The sequence below is a fragment of the Hipposideros armiger genome, unplaced genomic scaffold (assembly GCF_001890085.2).
Source record: "Hipposideros armiger isolate ML-2016 unplaced genomic scaffold, ASM189008v1 scaffold_364, whole genome shotgun sequence".
Lineage (NCBI taxonomy): Eukaryota > Metazoa > Chordata > Mammalia > Chiroptera > Hipposideridae > Hipposideros > Hipposideros armiger.
Genome location: NW_017731714.1, coordinates 879,717 through 898,321, shown reverse-complemented (window position 1 = coordinate 898,321; position 18,605 = coordinate 879,717). Strand labels below are relative to the sequence as shown.

Sequence of the window (18,605 nt, the reverse complement as noted above, 5' to 3'; positions counted from 1 at the left end):
TGGCTGCATCTGAACTGACCTTGTACAGACAGACTACTTCCTAAACAATACAGTAGAACAATTACATTGTATTAGGTATTATAAGTAATCTAGAGATGATTTAAAGTATACGGGAGGATGTGTGCAAATTACATGCAAATATTATGCCATTTTATACAAGGGACTTGAGCATCCCCGAATTTTGCTAACCTCCGGGGACTGGTTCTAGGACCCCCCCGAGGACACAGAAGGATGACCGTCCATGTATCTACTTCTGCATATCCAGTTCATCTTCCAATTTGCTTTACCTCCAAGAAACTGATTTTAAGAGTAGGTCCGTTTTTCATTTAAATTTGAGCGTGATCCCCTTTACACAAAGCACTCCATTGCTGACTCATTTACTTCTCATTATAGCCATATGAAGTAGTGTGTAATTAGAAATATAGATTTGGTCTTCATTCTGGATTCCTGTCCCAGAGCTCCTAACACCTTTGTATTTTTCTGAGTGACAAGGGTGATAAGAGCATCTTTTGTTAGAGCATTTGGTTTTTATACAGAGTTCTTAAAACCCTTGTAATTTCCTAAGTGATAGGAGTGTGTTTTGCTCTTCATAACAAGTCCTTTGATCACACAGAAGCTTATGCTACATCATCTCAGGATGGGGCTAGTCACAAGGAAGACCATGTGATTAGAGAGCTGGAACTTGCAGCCCAGCCACCAATCTTTGGGAAGGGGTGGGGCTGGAGATTAAAGCTCAATAAAGACTCTTGAACCAAGGAATTTGGTGAGTTTCCAGTTTAGCTAACCTCAACCCTACAGGGACTCAAGCTCCTGCACTCAAGACCCTTCCAGACTTGCGCTATGTACCTCTTCGCCTGGCTGTTCATCCGTCTTCTTTATAATAAACCAGTAAATGTAAGTAAATGTTTATTGGAGTTTGATGAGCCATTATGGCATGCTATCAAACCTGAGGAGGGGGTTGTGGAAACACCCGATTTGTGGGTGCAGACAGAAATTGTGGGTAACCTGGAGATATACCACTTGCGATTGGTGTCTGAAGGCAGGCAGCCTTGTGGGACCAAGCCCTTAACCTGTGGAGTCTGCACTAACTCTGGGCAGTTAGTGTCATAATTGAGTTAAATTGTAGGACATCCCGTCAATGTCCACCAGAGAACTGAACTGAATTATTATGTGTGTGTGGTGTCAGAAGTGTTCTTCGTGAGAGTGTAGAGAAACAGTAATTTCCCAGAAGTAGGTACTGTTATATCATGCCCATTATACAGAAGAGAAAAATGAGACGCAAAGATCTTAAATAATTGGGCCAGGCCTTTCCTGTTAATAAATTGCAGAACTGAGGCTTAAACCCAGGCAATGTGACCTCATCACTTTCCCTCGTAACCACTACAACTCTATAGCCCCTCGTTAAACTAACAATCCCAGAGGTTCATAGTTACAACCTAAGACAAGTACTTATGAAGAAGAAGGACAAAAAGCTATGAGAATACGTGACAAGAAGACATGACCTAATCTGAGGGGTGGGCAGGTGCTAGGGCAGGCTGCACTGAAGAAGAAATATTTAAAATGAAATCTGCACAATGAGTAGGGCTTAGTTCCATGATATGGTTTTTTTTTTCTTTTTTGACAAGGGGGTAGGAATAGTGGGGAGAACCTTCTAGGAAAAGGGTAAATGCAAGACTACAGTGGTGCCTTTGAAAAAGCCAGAGCAGCTGGAATTCAGACAGAGGCGGAGTGTGGCGTGAGCTGAAATTGGAGCGGGTGGCCTGGTGGCCCAGGTCAGATTGGGCATGGGTGCCCTGGCAAGGAAGTTGAACTCGCTCCTTCACCTCCACGGGGGTTTAAGTCAGAAGTGACATAAACAATTTGCAGTTTTAAAAAAGTTGTGTTGAATACATTAAAAAGGCGCATAGCTAGAATTTCAATAATAAAAGAAAGATTTAAGTAAAGGTTTCCATAAATAATTAACTATATAAAAAAATTTTTGAGAGGCTACAAATGTATCATCAAAATTTAAATTTAGCATGGCCCAGAATCACAGAGCTCCAAGAGCACAGCCTCTGGAGACTTCATAGCAGACTTTCATCCCAGCTGTTCAAATTACTCACTGCCTGATTTAAGGCAGGTTATAGCATTTAAGGCAAGTTGTATCATTGCTGTGGGTCTCAATTTCCTTATCCATGAAATGGGAGTAATATTTACTTGTAGGCTTTTGTTAATATAATTTATTCATTAGCAGGAGCCCTCTAAGACTTAGAAAACTGGTGGAATTTGGCCCAACTCTCCAACCTGTGACAATGGAAAGCCCTTCCCACAACTTCTGTAACTTCCAGCGGTTCATGTCCACAGTTGTCTCTATTTCTGTTATTTCTGCATCCACCAGGCTGCCTCAGCATCTCAATCTGGAGGGCAGCTCAGTCACTCTGCAATGTCCCCCAGTTTCCTGACCCACATGCTGCGTAAATTTCATAAACATACCTGAGATTTGGAGGGAAGGGCTCACGGGGAGGACTCTACTGAGCACTGCAGTCTCCTACCACCTCCCTGGTTCGCTCCCTGTCTGTCTCTTTCCCTAGTCCTCTTTTCTCTCTGGTTCAACAACACCACCAACAAACTCCCTCCACTTAGCAAGAGCAGTTCTGCCCACACCTACATCCTCTCCCTGCCTCACTTACTTAGTCATCGCAGTGTTTTTCTAGCAAAGACAGCTCCCCTTTTCAAAGAGGAATTCTGGTGAATTACATTTCTTCATAGCATTACATGAAGAGCTCAAAATCACTACGTATAGATAGTAGCTCTTATTATCAATATTATGAATATTAGTACAGATATTTTCTTTCTTATAGAAAAACATGCCCTGAGCCCTTTATTTAGATTTCCTCAAAGCAGAACCACCCCTTTGCCAGAGTCTTCTCTGATCCAAGCCAGAGGATGAGTGCATTAATTAGCTCTGTTGCATAAACAACAAACCTGAATTAATAATGGCTTATGAAAGGAAGGTTCCTTTTTTCACTGACAGGTCACATAAACTCCAGTCCACTGCAGCTGTGTTGTTGGCACTGGGTAGGCTCTGATCCCTATGTCCTCACGTACTGGAAGCCAGGCTACAGCAGCAGCCCCTCTGTGGGACATGCTATTCTCATGGCAGAAGGAAAAGGGGGCCAGAGTTAAACACACAGTGGCTCTTAAACCTTCTGCTCAAATATGGCATGTACCATGCCCACGCACATCCTACTGGCCAAAGAAACCCCATTGCTAAGCTTGACGTCAAGAAAACAGAGAAGAGGAGAGAAAGAATATGCAAGTGGATAATGACCAGACTGATGCACTAAAACCCTAACCCACAACCTGGGCAGCACGCAGCCCAGGAAGCTAAACCACAGCCTCTGTAGCAATCGGTCCCAAGTGGTCAGGAGTTGGCCAATAGCCGCCAGGTTGTTTCTGCTCCCGCTTCAAACTCAGGATTCACTAGAGAAAACTAAATGTGCTCTCAGACCAATCATCCAACATCCCCCACGTCCAGGGAGCCGGCCAGGGACCTCCAATCAGCATACCTGAAGCCTTCCCTCTCTCACTATAAAATAGCTCTCCCACTCCCTGCTGCCTTTGACTCTCTGCCAAATGCAAGTGATGGAGGCTGACTGCCCTGCTACATAGCAAACTCTGAATAAATAGCCTCTGTTTGTTCTCATTTGGGTGGTCTACTTATTCCGCAATATATACCCCTCCTGTGGTGGCAGAGTGGGGTGGGGAGGGTTACTGCAAATCACATGGCGATGGGTGAGGATGAATAATCTTCTTTAAGGGAAAGGGAGAAGAAAAAGAGGGGGGGGGGACAATGGCACGGTCTGCCACAGTTCACCCTCTGGGTCATGAAGAGCTGCTCTTCTCCTCCCCTCATGCAAAATTCCATTCCATTATCAATGCACACTTCGGAGTCTCTTTCATATCTGGATGTGTTCACTCCTTCAGAGGCACAGGGACTAAAACACAAGTTATATAAATAAGATAAACTAGTAGCTCGGGAATAAGATAACAACAAACACGCAGGAAAGGCGAAGAATGGGAGATGACTGCTATGCAGCAGTCACTTATCACTAGCAATTCTAAAACCCCCTGGGCAAATGTTGCCAAGGCCTCCTCCTCTGTGGGGAGGAAATGTTCCTTGACTGGGTTCTAGTTCTACTTGCTGGAAGTAATTCTCTAGGCGGGTTTTTCTCCATGACTCCTGGCTCTACCCTCTAAGAGGCCTTTCCTCTGACATTATCCTCCTTGGTTGCATTGAAAGAGGTACTGAACAATATGCCCTCCTTTGTGACGGAGCATTGTTAAAGAAAAAATGATTCTGACATTTGCTAAAATGGTAAGGAAGACTCTATTTAGGACTATTTGCAATATGTGTAAAGACCAGGGCTCGACTCCAAATTCAGGGAGGTTAGTCAATGAGCAAATCAAGGGGTCAATGGATGTAAATTATAAAAGGAAAACATCAAGTGATAACAGGATTTCTGCTGAAGGCAAGCCACAGGTGATCAGGTATCAGAGGTGGGAGATGAGCAGTCATTTGATCAGATATTGAAGGTGATTGGATATCAAGGAAGGGAGGAATTCTTGCTAGAGAGAGGGCGGGGAGAAGGGAACTAGTCAAAAAGAGGGCTTCTAAGTCTTTAGCAGCATTTTTCTCAGCCTTCTTTCTGCCTGTAGACATTTGGGGACCCAAAGGTTTGCTTTGGTCTTGAATAGTCAAGGACTTTTTAAATTTAGGCTGGTGGCTCTTTTGACAGCCCCCTTATCCGCTCCCCGCCCCCCCACACACACACACACAAACCACAAAAATGCAATTAGCTTTATACCTATTTGATTCCAGTTAGATCCATGTGCCAATAGCCACAGCTATAACTTTTTTCAAGACCACCCGACCTTCCTTACAAGCAGTTTGAGCTTACTTCTTTTTGTTTGTTGGATACACATGCCCTTATCTCTTTTCTCTGAGCCATTCTGTCCAGCGAGAAGGGTTTATGTGTGAGGAGGGGGCACCTTAATACATTTAAAGGTTTCAACAAGTGGTGTGGTAGCCTCACCCCTTGACTTACTCATATTCTTCAACCCAAGTTTGAATCTTAATTGGCCTGTTGCTAAGTGCATTTCTAAATTTTATCTTTTACTGGTAGATAAGAGAAATGGTAGTATATTTCAACCCTGCCAAGTTTTAATACTTCTATATTCTCTTCTTCCTCTCATCCCTGCTTGGCCAGTTATTTTCTGAGCTCATTTCCTCTTTATAGTTACTTGTCAAATGCATCTAACAACAACCATGGCACAATAGCGACATTCTATTCCCCACATTTTTACCTAAAGTCACAAATATATTAAGTGTATTATCTGCCTTCAAATTATTGTGAACAGCGTTATACCAGATATTCACCACTCCATATCAGAGATTGTCATTTTTTTCCTGTCCTTAATTAAAGTTTCCTTGTCACATACTGGCCAGAAGCCAATGCCACATCTTTTAGGTTTTTTGTTAAGAAGCATTTCACTCCTGGTGCCTTGTCAGCTTTGCTGTAATAATGAGCCCCCAAATCTCTGGGGCTTATAAAATAAAGGTTTATTTAGTATTCCTGTTACGTGTAGGCTGCAGGCAGGTTGTGACTCTACTCCACATGGCTTCTCATTCTCAGACCCGGGCTGGAGAAGCAGCCCATCCGTTTAGCTCATTCCAACCCTATAGCACATGGAAGGCAGTGTTACAGCCAACCATTTAGTGTTATTTATTACATTGGCTAAGTGTAATTGGCCAAAGGAAGTCACATGGCCAAAACCCCTACCAATGGGACAAGGAAGAATACCCCTTGATGGATAGGAACGGCAGGGTAAAAAATGTATAATCTTCTTACAAGGAAAGGGGAGCGAATAATTGGAGAAATAATAAAATCAACCATATTAGTAAAAGACAGAATTATTTGAGAAGTATATTTTTCTCTTTTGATGTTGACAAAGCAAGAGAATTCATAAATGAGTTAAAAATTCCCACTAAAACTTTAATGGAAAAAAAACGGGTTGGCAGAGTGGCACATTGGTTAGGAGTGGGCTTGGGACACCAGTTCTGAGCAGCAGGGCCCCGGTTCATATCCCACATGAGGGCCAGTGACACTGCCCTCTACAGCTAAGGTGGTGAACAACAGCTCGACCTGGAGCTGGGCTGCCGTGAGTCCCCAGCGACAGCTTAGGCTGCAGTATGGTGGCAATGGGCTGCCGTAAAGCTACCGTGAGTGGTTGGCAGCCAGCGTGAGCTGCCGTCCAATGGCCGGCAACGAATCTGCCTCAGCCAGGAAGAGAGCAATGATAATACCAACATGGGCCAGTGAAGCAACGTCCTCCACAACTAGACTGAAGAACAAAAGGACAGCAACTTGTCTGTTCCCCTTCCCCGATTCCCCAACACTGTTCCCTCTCCCAATTCCCCAATAAAATCTTAAAAAACAAAAACAAAAAAAAACAAAAAAACAGACTCTGTGTGATTTCTTTTTGCTCTCAATTGCTTTGTTTTTTCACTCCCTCTCTAGTCATACATAAAGTGTAATATGTCACATGGAATAAGAGAAAATGTGTTCCCCATTAATTCTGCTTACTTTGCATTCCTAAAGCTGAAACCAGGTGGCAATGGAAGGGTATGATTATAGAGTCAATCTGTCAGGGACATGAGCCTATTCCTCCCTCCTCAGTGGATTAACTTTCAGCAGCAGACTAGGCCAGTTCCTGGACTAGCAAGCGGGTAATAAGGCCACATCTACCCTTCAATAACACAAGTTCTCCAAGTAGAAGAGTAATCTGCCTGCAGATCACAGCTACATGCCGAAGTGCCCTCTAGGTTGGTCTTTTCCTATGGTCCAATTTTGGAGCAGAGGTTCAATCTTACTTCTTGAACAGCGCTTATTTGTGCCTTTCTGCCAAAGAGAGAAAAGGTGTCTCCTCACCAGGTGGACAAATTAGAAAAAGCGCCACTAAAAACAACAAAAAAAATGCCCCTCTCTTTCATTTGGCGAATTAGTAGAAGATTGAGGGCAGAGAGCTTAACTAAAGAAAGTACCTTTGTGGGATGAAAAAAATGCGACCTCACTCCCAGCACAGGTAGCCCTGAGCCAGGGTTTCGGCTCGGCAAGTGCAGTGTGGCTTTGATTGCAGCCCCCACTCACCTCAGATGGCGTACCTTTGTTCGTGCACAAAAACACAATTATGAGTGACAGCCCTGCATTTGACATTAAGCATGGGATGCAAACATCTCATGTAAAACTTGTCCAAATGAATATTTTCCCCCAATAAATTTAATTCTCAGCTTCTGCAGACCAGCGCTGAGTGGTTTAATTAAACTCCACACTGACGTGAGCCAGTCACTTGTATCCATTCTCTATTGAGAAAGGAGCCTTAGGTAACTTAGTGACTTGAGCACAATAAGACCTTTCTCTTCCGTGTAGGTAATATGTCATGTTTAGTGCCCTCTGATGGAGTTATTTATACACTTCCTTAATGCAGAAACAAGCTGGTGAGCTGGGGTTTTTAGGTGATTTTTTTTCTTTCTCTCTCTCACTCTCTCTCTTTCATTATCGTTTTGCCTTTTATTCTCCTTTCTGGTTCAATCCTCCACATTCAGATCTTTACCTTTTCTTGCCAATTGCCAGTAACAGTATACTTGAAAATGTTTGCAGGATTTTCTCCAGACACCTGCTGTCAAGTACCACATGTAGGAGACTCATACAGTAAATGGTCTCTCATTAGAGAGATTTGCCATATGCTATTATAAAGAAGTCATTCTTCGACTCCTTTGCTTTACACAGCATCATACTCAGCAGTGCAAATGTCCAGATTATTTAATGTTTCACAACACTCACAAATGGAGTTTTAACAAAAAATGATCAACAAAGTAAGACTATTTACTTTTGGGAGAGGCCAGTGTCAAAGCATTGCAGCGGCCTCAACTGTAATGTGAGTTCTAATTTTTCATGTTTGTACAGTATCCACTCTGGCGATGTGTGTGTTCGACGTGCAGAAAGAGTGGCTGGTGACTTGTTTTTCTTAAAATATACCTCCTCACAGTAGAAGCAGTCATGAATAATCTAGGGCCGCTCATCAGAAGCCACCCAAAATACATAAAATGGAAAATAAAAATAAATACATCAATGTTCTAAAAAACTGGCTCAGTTCTAAGAGTTATCAGTATGATTTGAAAATTGACTTTTTAAATAATACTTTTTTGAAAAAAAAGTTAAAATTTAATAAATTCATCTATTCACCTAGTGGAGGAAAATCAGTGTGGTTGGTTATTTCAATGAAACCACATTGAGTTTCTATGGCTTTATCAGGATGGTTAGACATTTTCACTGCAATGTAATCCTTCTGAGGATTCTAAGAGCAACTAATTCAGAGATGGGTGCTCTCCAGGTCTTGTCCTGCTCAACTTTATTTGGTGTGAAGATAAAAAGAAGGATGCTTTCAATTACGAGTAACAGAGATCTCCAAAAAAACTAGCCAGAATGCTAAAAAATAGAAATCATTTCACATAATAAAAGGTCCAAAAGTAGGGAGGGCTATAGGATTGGTTGAGTCAGTGGCTAATGATGTTATTTCTATCCTCTCAACTGTTGCTGCCTTTATTCTCAGACTGGTTACAAGATGACTCCAGCAGTTCCGGAGCCCGTGTCCCAATAAAATACAGATGACGAATTTTCCTCTTCTGTGGCTCTCTTAGGAGCAAGAAAATTTGTCCTAGAGGCTCTCCCAGAAACTTCCACATCTGATTCCTAAACCACCGCTGGCAAAAGAAATGGGGTTACCCTTACACAACCAGACCCACTGTTGGACCTAGGGAGGCACCAGTTATCCCTAATACACGACTCCATGGTGTTGGGGGGTAGGGCGGGGGGTACTTCCACAACATTGGGTTTCTGACAGAACAGAAGAAAGAGAAAACGGAAGCTAAATGAGGAATCAATACAACCTCTCTGGTAGCTAAATCTGTAAGAAGTTTAATAAATCTTAATAAAAGTGGCTCCAAACCTACTCCTAAAATCCTGATTATAAAAACAAAAGGCTCTTCCTTCTCAAGAGATTGTCCAGCCTTTTTGTCGAGTGTAACATGAAAAAGAACAGAAAAGAAAAAGAAAAGAAAAACCCTATACATCTTAGGGATGTAGTTCTGAACCCATTCAACTTCAAACCTAAGAAATTTCTCACTCACTATCTGTAGATTAGATATTTTGGCTCCTTTTAATCACTGTATCTTCACCACAGAGAAAGTTAAGTGGATTAATGGTCAATATGAAGGCTTACTGAGAACATAAAAAAATATGGTTCGTCTCAAAAGATAAGAAAAACATTTATAGCTTACTGTCACCTATGATTTTTTCTAATGTTACAGCTACCAATCCTCATATTTTTTGGATCCCATGTATGTATTCTATAAGATGTTTAAATAGTCTAACATCTTGCTACTCAAAATATATCCTTGGACCAGCTGCATCAATGTCATTTGAGAGCTTGTTTGAAATGCAAAATCTCAGGTCCTCCCCAAACCTACAGAATCTGCTTTTAAAACAATTCCCAAGAGGTTCATATGAACACTAACGTTTGAGAAGTTCTACTATAAGGTATGTTTAGTTGCTGCCTTGGCTCCCGGTGCCTGCAGAATACATATACATAATATGAAATCTGGCAACTATAGTATACTATAACCCACTTCGCTTTAGCTTGGAACTTGAGGAACCAAGATATTCATATTGTGGACTTAGAAAACAAAATTCTTTCTCATCTCTCTGTTCCATTCATCCAAATATCAAGATTCCATTTAAACTCATTGACTTATACATGAAGGATGCCAGAAAAATATCTGATCCTTTCTTCTCATCACATTAAAACTGTCTGGACCTTTGGACATGGGTTTGATGGTACACAGTGGAAGACTGAAGATCGGAACTTGCTTGGAGTCATTTAGATAAATGCTGGCACTGTTTTCACCAAATATGAATTTGGGGCAATATGGAGGCCAACCCAGGGTTTGTGCCCAGTAAATACCCCCATGTTAAAATTTTTAGGTGATAATAAGGCTAAAGTTACAGACTGAAGTTTGCTCCTATGGTTTAATCGTTTGGACGTGTACGGTATGTTCAGGCTTATCTGCCCCACATTTAGCACACTCCCCTTTTCTTGGCATTTCTCTCATTTCCTCGAAAAGCCTTTTCTGGAGAAACTTCAGATCAGAAGCCAAAGAAAATGCAGCTCAATTTGCCCTGCTCCCCATGGAGCTCCCAATGACTGAAGGCTTTCATTCCCTTCTCTCTCACATTAATTCTGGCCATGTGTTAGTCACCATCAGTGTTTCCCTGGGTTTCACGATGAGAGAGCAACGAATCTGCTGGGCTAGTCTAGACTAAGCAGGCTGTGCTTGGTTTTCATGGGCATTTGTTTTGCTTTGCTTTATTTGTGGTTGTAGTTGTTTTGCTTCAGTGCACTCTATTGATGAAAAATACAACCAGAGATATGTAAAGGAATGATCAAATCTTACCAATGTAAGGTCTAGAAATATACAGTCCCCAACACCTTATCTCCCCACCTTTGCACTTCACCTGTTCTTTGTCAACCTCTCTTCCCACACCCACAGCTTTCACACTACTTCATTTTTCTCCTGCACTCAGGTCTATTCCTACTGCCTTTCCTCCTTGTCCCCTGCTTCATAGAGAAATTTGAGGCTTCCAGGTGAGAAGTCTTTTGGCTTCTGACCCACACTCTCTAACTTCTACAGGTCCCTACCTTAACTTCCTTTCCCCAGTCGCTTCATATCCCATTTCCGGTTCCAGGCTCATCCCTTAACCTCGACCCTTGATCCGTTCTGTAGTCGGTTGAATGGTGGTCCCTAAAAAAGATATGTCCATGTCCTAATCCCTGGAACAGTGACTGTTACCTTTTTTTGGAAAAAGGATCTTCAAAGATGTGATTAAGTGAGTGAACTTGAGATGAGAAGACAATCCTAGATTATTCATGTGGTCCCTAAATTCAATGACAAGTGTCCTTGTAAGAGAAAGGCAGAGGGAGGCTGGAAATAGAAGAGGAGATGACACAAACACACTGAGGATAAGGCATTGTAAAGATGGTGGCAACCACTGAGTGATGAGGCCATAAGTCAAAGAATGCTAAGGAAAGGTGGCAAACTGGAAGAGGCCAGGCAGGGCTCTCCCTGGTCCCCCAGGCTACAGAGAGAGGCGGGCCTGCCAACACCTTGATTTCAGACCTCTGGCTTCTAGAACTATCAAACAATACATTTCTGTTGTTTTAAGCCACCAAGTTCTTGGTAATTTGTTATGGCAACCATAGGAACCTAACATACCTTCCTTGCCAGAGGCAGATCTTGCTGTAGCAATTAGTTCTTTCTCCTACATTTTCAGTCTTCTACTGCCCCTTTTCCTTTCGCCATACATCTTTGCAACTTTCTTCTATCTTTATATATATATATATATATATATATATATATATATATGTGTATAAATACATACACAGAGGGTGCCAAAAAATGTATATACATTTTAAAAAAGGAAAAAACTGTATTAATTGTAATACTCAATATATACTGATAACAAAAGATAATAGAAGTCACGTTTGACTTCTGCAATTACAAGAGGTGCTCAAAATGGTTCCCATCAGCGTCCAGACACTTCTGATTGCAGTGAACTACTGCTTGAGCATAGATAACATCTCTTAAAATGTGTACACATTTTTTGGCACCCCCAGCATATATACATATATTTAATTCTATACCCTTTTCTCTTTCCTTTCTAGGTAAGCACTTCAGAAAGAGTCTGCATGCTCTGTCCCCTCTCCGTTAGCTCCCTCTCATGCTTCATACGGCTCCAGTCGAACTTCACTACCTAGTATTCCACTGAAATGCTCTTGCAAAGGTCACCTATGTCTTCAAAACTGCTAAAGCCAATGGACTTTTTCACCTTATTTGACCTCATTGTTGTATTTGATACTACAGCTCCCTCCCTTCTTGGAATATGTCCTTTTCTTGAAGTCCAAGGTGGAATTCTCTCCTGATTCTCTTTCTCCCTTCTGACCATTCCTTCTGAAACTCTTCTGTTGTTCCTGTTTTCCCAGCCATGTAAACATTGCTAATTCCTAAGGTCTTTCTACTTACTGCCTTCTTCTCATACATATGTTCTCCGGAAACATGCACCTTCTCCCGTGGCTTTAACTACCACCCATATGGAGGAAAATCTAATCCATTTCTTATACAATCCTTTCCCTGGATCTGTAAGTGCATATAGCCAACTGCTTACTGGCTTTATGTTGAGGGGTATCTATCTTAACATCCCTATTGACACCTCGAATTTATTTTTCTGGTCAGGAAGCATAATGGTCCACTGACCCAGAGAGACACTACCTTTATTTTCCAAAATTGTTTGCTGTACTAACATCCTTGGAAAAGGTAATCTGAGAAGTGTAGCTAAAAATGCCATCAAGAACTGTCTCCCAACAATAACCTATTTTCACCAATTGCTGATGGTGGAATCAATGAGTTTAATTGTGGTATTACTACAATAAAGATAATTTCTCCCTCGTGGATAAAGGTTCAGTAGCTTTGCTAGTGGCCCCTTGAAAAGATTGGGGGCTTCCTTTGCACAGAGGTCCTTGGCTCTGACAGACTTCTGTATGCTTAGCATTCGCTTGGTCTGCTCCCCATCGTCCATAACACCAGGGGAATCAGAGGAGCTGATGCCAACGTGAAGCTTATCTGCCTGCTGTGCCGTGAGTAAGCAACTGTCTAAGTGCATTTGACTCATTGTTTCCTTATCAACTATTCATGGGAGTGTGGCCAATAAGCCTAGCAGTCGCAGTAGTCGCTGACACTTAGCAACTGCTTGGCCACATGACAGCTATATCCTTAGAGAAGCAAGGAGGAAATGGCCAAGATATTGCATAAAAACTTTGGCATTGCGTTAGAAGTTGGAGTTGGAAACGTCTGGGCAGAGTTAAGCCTAAGGACCTCAGCTGGAGGCTGGTCAGGAGCAGAGGGAGCAGACTCTAGAGAAGTTTGGGAACTTCAATCCCTGAGGAAGTCACTAAGAATCTATCTTAAAAGCACAGCAGAAATCTGTCTGTAATGTGTGAACCACAGAGCCCAGACTCACATTCCCAAGTCAAAAACTTGGAGTTATTTTAAACTCTTGTCTTCCTATTATCTTCTCTCCTAACCTCCCACATCAAGCTGATAACCAAGTCCTGTCGATTCTATCTCTATAACATCTCTCATTTATGTCCCTTCATCATCATCTGACTTTTTGGCTCCAGTTCAAGCTGTTATGGCTTCGCACCTGGGCTCTTGCTGTAGTCACCTAACCCATCTCTTGGCCTCAAGTCTTGCTTTCTTCAATTTGTCATCCAGGCTGCTGCTAACCTGATCACATCAGTCCCCTAAAACTCTTTAGGGGGTCCTGGCTGTCTACGATCCATGCTGAAATACGGCAGAGACAGACCAACACAATCTGGCTTCTACCTTTATCTCTAACCTTATCTCTCTGCCCTCCTCCAGCACCCTCATGTACCAGTCACATTGAAACGTCTCCCGAAACCCAAGCCCTCTCACACCTCCAGGACCTTCTCATGCTGCTTCCTCTGCTGAAAATGCCCTTTCTCCTGCTCCTGGTGACCATTTTACTCAGTTTCAAATCTGACCTCCTCTATGAAGCTTTCCCCCATGCATTGGGGCCCAGACTGTGTTGTTTACACAATTCAATCATAGCTTTATAGGCTTTATTATATTTATGTGTTTCCATGTTGATTCTCTCCCCAACTAGATTACTAGATAATTGAAGAATCTGCCTTCTGTCTCCCTAGCACCTTGCAGAGTGCTGAAAACACGGTAAGCACAAAACAAACAAACAAGCAAACCAAAACTGGAAAAAAAACCAACACTTGCTAATGCTAAATACATGAATGAGTGAGTGGATAAAAACCCTGTTTGCTGCCTTAGAGTCCTGCTGGGTCTGCTGGACGGAACAGATTGAACATGGCACCTCATCCTATTGCACTGATTTTACATAATGGTACATCATTTAAAACATGTTAAATTTAAAAAAGCAAGGGCTTAGTAGAAATCATAGTAAAAGCGTTGCATTAATATGGAAGGTAAAGTGTTCAAAGAAAGTTCAAACATGATTTGGACCACTTTGAGCTGAGGCCTAGACTTCCCTGAGGCAGATAAATTTAATGTTTGTGTTCTCTAGCACCGGGGGTACTTTATTGCACAAGTTTCAGTAATAATGTTAGAGTATTGTATTTATTTTAAGTAATAAAAGGAACTCATGATACAGATATCGCAGGCTAGGAGGAGGCAAGGAGTCCGTATAAGAGGTATGAGTCACCTAAGCTAATAATATATTGTAGGAAGGTCTAGGTCTACACCCAAAGTGGATTCTGTGATAATTCTTTGAGAGAGAAAGAGAGAGAGAGAGAGAGAGAGAGAGAGAGAGAGAGAGAGAGAGAGAGAGAGAGATATTCACCATAGAATTCTTTAAACATCAAATTCTATGGAATTTAAAATATAGCTCATATTATAAACATATGATTCCCTCAACTTTTTATAAGTATGAACATTTTTATATCCCTGGCTTTCAGATCAAGTTTAGAGTCAATTCAGGGACCTAAGTTTGTACTGGGAACTCTGCCTTTTCCCGGACTCTTGCTTCTAAGCTGTAGATAATAGTCGCACAAGCTAGGGAAGAAGTTGAGCCCTAAAGTTTCTGTAAATTCTAAATTGAAATAGAGACTAGGTAAATTTTAAAAATAGCTGACCCTTATTTGTACAACACAAAGTAATTTTAAGAAAACATTATCAACGTTCATCTACTTCAGAAATTTTTAAATGTCCTTTTTGCTAAAGGAAAAAACTGTCCAAACAAATTTAGCTACATTAGACCAACTGTGGATTCTCTTAGAATCCATTTGGAGATACATTTGTGTGGAGGTGTACATGTGCATATATTTTATGTGTGTATGTCAGTAATTACGTATATCTAGCAAATAACTTTGCTCTTTAGGACACTTCTTGAACCACTAGTAAATAACTAAGTGGCCACAAGAGTTAGAAAACAAAAGCAATCCAAAAACAGAGGGTGGAGGCCACTGAAAAATTATAAGTTGCTCAAAAGACTATCTTGGGCCGACACAAGAGGAAAATTTGAGAACATTTTCTTAAAAAGAAATAAATAAAAGGGAACAGAGCATGCAACTTCAGAGCTCAACGTGTGCCTAATCTCTATGGGTGGGATTTTTTCATTCCAACACGTAGCTCCCAGGACAAGCACAACAGCAACCCCTAAATCACGTTCACCCTCTGAGGATAATATGTAATGAACACAGCCTTCCTTAAGGAGACATGTGGTCAGGGCAAAACACAGTGTAGTTCTCCCAGCCTGCAAATCCAAAATGTTTACACAGATAATATCGAGTGCAAATGGGCAGTAAGGACCACCTTGCTGGGGAAAAGAAAGGATGCAGACGTACCAAGGGGACATGTGACTTAGGGAACGTGGAAGGTGTAAAGGGACTCTCATAACTGCTTGGAAATGGCACGGACTTTATGTGGGGTTCATTTTCTTTTTCACCAGGTGGGAGGCACCACCTGCTTTGGCCCCCACCATTACCTCACTGAGGAAATTCAGGTGCCTCATCCTCACAGCGTCAGCATATGTGGCCACCACATTGCTGAGTCCCTGCTATGGCAATGTCAGAAACTATTTTTGTGGACAACATGGCATGTGAAGGACACCTTAGATTTCTATTCATTTCCATTCTGTATCTTTGGGTGACAAATCTATTATAACCTGACGCATACAGATAGAGTAGACAATGTTGTCTTTGAAAAAGAGTATTTAAATGTCTAGAACATCAGTCTTTTGTAGATTGCCTTACCTCCTTTTTATTTTTTTATATGCATAGCAAAGTAATTTCTGAACCAAAAAGAAGGGAGACAACATTATTACTAGTATGCTCCACCTTAGAGAAAAGACAAAGAACTGATAGAAACCTCCACTCCCCACCATGAGGTGTTTATAGCAGCCATTCTGTAGTTTTCTGGCAATCCTCCCCATGTGGTATGTATTTGAAGCTGTAAGGTGCAAGTGCTGGATAAAACCCAGCTCTTTTCTCAGTGAAATGACCTGTTATTCTGCAGAAGGAAAGGAGGTGTTTCTCTGAGACCACCATTACACCTGCTATGCTTTACTGAAATTCAAACCACCCCCACCGCCCTACTCCATCTCTTACACCTGAGAGCCGGCGAACAAACACATGATTGGGTCAGGGGTGGGGGAAGGGTTAAAATATAACCACTTTGGTTCCTGGGTAAATAACTCTTGCAAATGTCTATGGTTTTCTGTGTGTAATGAATTTGGGTCTGCGTATATGGTAGAAGTATCCAATCACTTATGCTTTAATTCACACACACACACACACATACACACACACACACACACACACACACACACACACACACAATTTTAAGATATTTGGCAAGGCATTTTGTTTTTAACATTAGTGAAATGCAGCCTAACAGTGTTCTTACTGTAGTCCTGCCTGAAAGTGATCGCTTTTCTGTACTTTTCCTATGACAAATTTATTTTCCCTATATGCTTTTGTTGGCTAGCAGCTCTGGCATGACTTGACTGACAATGAGCCAGGAGATCTGAGTTTGAAGAAAACGTATGGCTCTCAAACCTTGGCACATGGTAGATAAGCACAGAGCAAATGCAATGTATTCAAGCAGAACCCTATGTGTTGGCCGCATCAGCTGACCAAAGAACAGCACAGCCATCAGATGAAAATGACATAGCCCACCACCTTGGGGATAGAAACCCAGTTAAAAAAAATACATACATATATATATATATATATACATATATATATATATACATACATATATATATACACGTATGCATATATTAACTTTTAATGTTATAACAATGAAACATTGCAAAAGCTTCCATTAGCTTTGTTGGCTAAGCCGTGGCTCACATGTTACAGGTTTTATTTAGTTCACATAATTGCCGTCCTACAAGACTTCAGAAAGTTTCCCTCTGATGATTTACCTTTTGTCTATGAAGTGGAAGGGGAGACTGTCAGCTCAGAATGAGGATGGAAGGGACAAGGGTTGAAAGATATTATCCTAAACCACGAAGGTATTTTATGAAGGTATCTTAACAGCAAACGCTTCAAAGAAGAACATACATGTGATCTCAACTGGCAATCTAATTAGGGCATTAGCATTGAAAATTAATCTTTTAATCTAATACTCCAGCATTTAGTCAGAGGCAATGAAGAAAAGACTTACACACAACATAATAGGTGATATCAAGGTATGTAAGCACATACTACCTAGAAAAGGGATCCAAAGATTTCCAGTTCAATTAACAAAAGTGTGCACAGGCACGCACATATACACAAGTGAATTGTTTTTGTTTTTTTCTGTGTATGTTTACTCTCACTCTAACAAAAAGCTGTCTTCACCAGCATCTGCGTAGTTTTATTCCAGAGATGAACGGATCTGACATGTGGCACGTGACTAAGCCCATCACTACCCCAATAAAGCAATGATTTGCAAAACTTTTCTGGACCACAATTGTGTGAGAATAGCTAAATGCTAAAAGTTCCTTCACAGAAAAACATACATACTAGTACACACAAAATTTTACACAAAATTTCAGAGAGTTCATAAGCCTCCATAAAACCTATTGCATCAGTTAGGTATTACTGACCACATAACAAACCAGCCCAAATGTAAAAGCTTAAGTCAACACTCTTTACCTGAAAATTCTCTGGCTCAACAATTTAGGCTAGGCTCAACTGAACAATTCTCTTGGTCTTATCTGGGTTCCCCGCTACCTCTTGGGCGAGCCATACATCAATCATGGGTGATGCTTTTCTGGGCACTAGCTCCTGCAGGCTGGGATACCGTGGCTCATTTTCATGCAGTCTATCATCCTCAGGCAAATTGCTGAGACCTATTCTCATGGTAGAGACAGATGTTTCAAGAGAAAGTTGAAAGGCTAAAAATCTCTTAAGGCCTGATCTCATAATTGCTGCTACTGCCTCATTCTTTTGACAAAAGCAAGTAACAAGGTCAGCCCAGATTCAAGGGGCTGGAAAATATACTGTACCTCTTGATGTAAGATGTTATCATCATATCACAATGGGTACTATTACAGGTAGGGATAGAGAATTGGGACCAAAATTTCAATCAATTTACCATACCCATCATGAGCCTAGGCTAGCAATTTTCTGCAGTGAAAATGTAGAAATAGGCATTAAAAGAAAAAGCAAGAGCTTGTTTTTACTGAGGTATACAAGTACAAAAAATTAATAACTGCTTGCCATTCCAGAAAGTGTCCTCGTGTCAAGGTAGAGCCAAAAGAATACTCGTGGCAAGCAACAAGTCTTCAATGTTTTGTTTTGTTTTGTTTTTCTGAAAGGTAATACGTTAAAAAATAAATGTGCTTTATATAACTGAAAGTTCTCACTTTGTTATTGAAGCAGGACATCATGGATTGTACATATATTTAGTGGAG

At 41.3% G+C, this 18,605-nt stretch overlaps 1 long non-coding RNA gene across 1 annotated transcript; it reads left to right on the top strand.

The window, feature by feature from the left end:
* Positions 1-785: 785 nt before the first annotated feature.
* On the top strand, positions 786-18,473 carry LOC109393114 (uncharacterized). The gene is made up of 3 exons (XR_002126180.1): positions 786-894; positions 13,839-13,903; positions 18,420-18,473. It is a non-coding gene; the product is annotated as an uncharacterized LOC109393114 (long non-coding RNA).
* Positions 18,474-18,605: the final 132 nt, after the last annotated feature.